This window comes from Egretta garzetta, unplaced genomic scaffold (genome assembly GCF_000687185.1).
Source record: "Egretta garzetta isolate BGI_Z169 unplaced genomic scaffold, ASM68718v1 scaffold360, whole genome shotgun sequence".
Classification (NCBI taxonomy): domain Eukaryota; kingdom Metazoa; phylum Chordata; class Aves; order Pelecaniformes; family Ardeidae; genus Egretta; species Egretta garzetta.
In genome coordinates, this window is record NW_009258261.1 from 1,381,591 (window position 1) to 1,383,824 (window position 2,234).

At 38.9% G+C, this 2,234-nt stretch overlaps 1 protein-coding gene across 1 annotated transcript in view; it reads right to left on the reverse strand.

Annotated features, from left to right (window-relative positions):
- EHBP1 (EH domain binding protein 1) overlaps positions 1-2,234 on the reverse strand; it is a 228,996-nt gene that overhangs the window by 4,549 nt on the left and 222,213 nt on the right. The window lies entirely within an intron of this gene.

Consider the following 2,234-nt stretch of genomic DNA (forward strand, 5'->3'; position numbering starts at 1 on the left):
AGCAGGCCACTACCTTCTGCGAGGCGTGCGCTTTTTTTTTTCTTTTCCACCCCCCCTGTCATCAACTAGCTAAGTAAATCGGTTGATAGATTTTTAAACAGCACAGTCACGCGTGGAAGAGTTAGAGCAATTTACCAAAACAGTAATTATCACCTTTCAAAGACTTTTCTTCTTTTTTTTCAAGTTCCAGTTTGGGTTGGTGTGTTCTGCCTTTCTTTTAGACAAACAAACCAGTCCCATCCTGTTATATATCTCTCTGTATTTTTTTTTTCCCTGCTCATATATTTCAAGTTTGGAATCGGTGCTGGTAAAAGTGAGATCTGTCTTTTCAACTCTTTCACAGAGCCCAAGCGCTCATTAGCAATTGTCTAAACGGCCTCGGAGCAGACAGCACCGGGCCGTTCGGGCAGCCCATGCTTCTTTGGGGAAATCATATCATAAACGGTGTGGTTTTACTGGTGCTTCCCAAAAAGTGCATCTTTGCACCCCAGCGTATGTCAGACACAGAAAGCGATAACAGCGCTGATGCACACCTCAAGGGGCAAGGTGCCACAAACGTGTATTTTGACATTTCACAGGCATTTTCTTGGGAGAGTTTCTCGTCTAATATGTTTTTTAGGTAAAAGCAGATAGCTGCTAAAAGTTCTAGCAGACTAATAATCTTATTGAGGGTTAAAATGCTAAATGCAGATGTTGGTGTATAAATAAAAAACAAAACCAAAATTCTCCAGCACTTATGTTTTCTCCCTAAACCCCTGTTTACTCTATCACCAGTAGTGCACACAAAAAAAGAAAAAAAAAAAAAATAAAAAAAAATAAGAGGACCTTCCTGGGTTTTGGCGTCTCTCTGAATTTACAAAAAAGAAATTTAAAAGGACAGATTTTTGTCCAAGTCAACATGTGAAAGGTGTAGGGTGCTAGACATTCAAAAGGCTGCTGCTAGGACGTTCCAAGACAGTAAAACATATAAGGGGCAATTAAGCGCTGAAATTTTGGATTTAAATCCAGTATCTATTAACTCCTTTCTGGTTTTAGAGTATTTTATGTTTTAAATATTTCATTAGTATGATTCCAAATTAAACTGGCTTGTCTCTGCAGAAAGCAATGTACATCCAAGTTTATCCAAGAATATAGTGAACGCAGTCTTATGCAAAAAATACAACCACAGATGGAGAGATATGAAAAAGCTACCTGAAACCTGCTGCTTTTTTCCTACAAACTTATGCTCCCAGTGAAGTCTCCAAACTAATTAGAATTGATTTATTATGGATCAGGTACCTTATCAGGTGAAGAAAGAAATTACCATGGACAGTCAAAGGGTTGAGAGGTCAATACAGAATAGCAAAATCAATTTGCATTGATTAGACAAAAGGTCCATTTTACAGAGCCCAAAGGATTAACTTTTAAGCAAACATCTTTGAACTATAAAACAGCATTTGTGACTGAGAGGTATAAGCGGTGCAGCATTAGAAAACACTTAAGATATTTAAATAAGAAAATAATGCAAGCAATGGTTTAAGCTATCTGGATGTTTATTTTTTATTATGAATCATCCCCAGGATTATTGTACAATTCACTTGAAAGCCCTATGGAAAGGATGCAATTGTTTCATTTATCCCGCATGTCAATCTTCCCATGAGTTTTCATTCAGGTAAGGTGACTAAACTCGGGAGAGTTGCAGAGAAGGGAGAAAATCTGTGCAAAGGATCGCACTAATCCCGGTGTTGCTTGCGATGAAATATTTACTTGGCAAACCTCGTGTTTTACCACCAAAACCGGTAAGACTTTTTTTTTTTTTTCCCAGTGAGATACTGTTGTAAAACAGATCTGAAACACTAAAACGAAAGAGGCTCCCTTCTGTGGGTCACCCCTTCCATTTTCTGCGGCACCCAAAGCAGCGCAATGCCGCAGGAAAGCCAGGAGAGCATTACTGCAACAAAAAATAATAAACCCTGGACAAATACTCTTTTTCTCATCACTTTGTTTTCAAAGTTTATTCCATATTTCTTTGTCCCATATCTTGGACTTCCCCCTTCCCCCCCAATAAAACTTAAGAATGGGATCGTGGACCCAGCGTATTTGCTGTGTGCTATCCTTGAAACAATGTAAATATCAGCATTAATTCTTAACTGGGCTTCAGAAAAGCCTCCATGTTTGGTGCTTTCAGGTAGCCACCTTCGGCAGCAAGCATTTTCCTTCCCTCGGTACCCAGCATTGCTCTTTCCTTCAATATC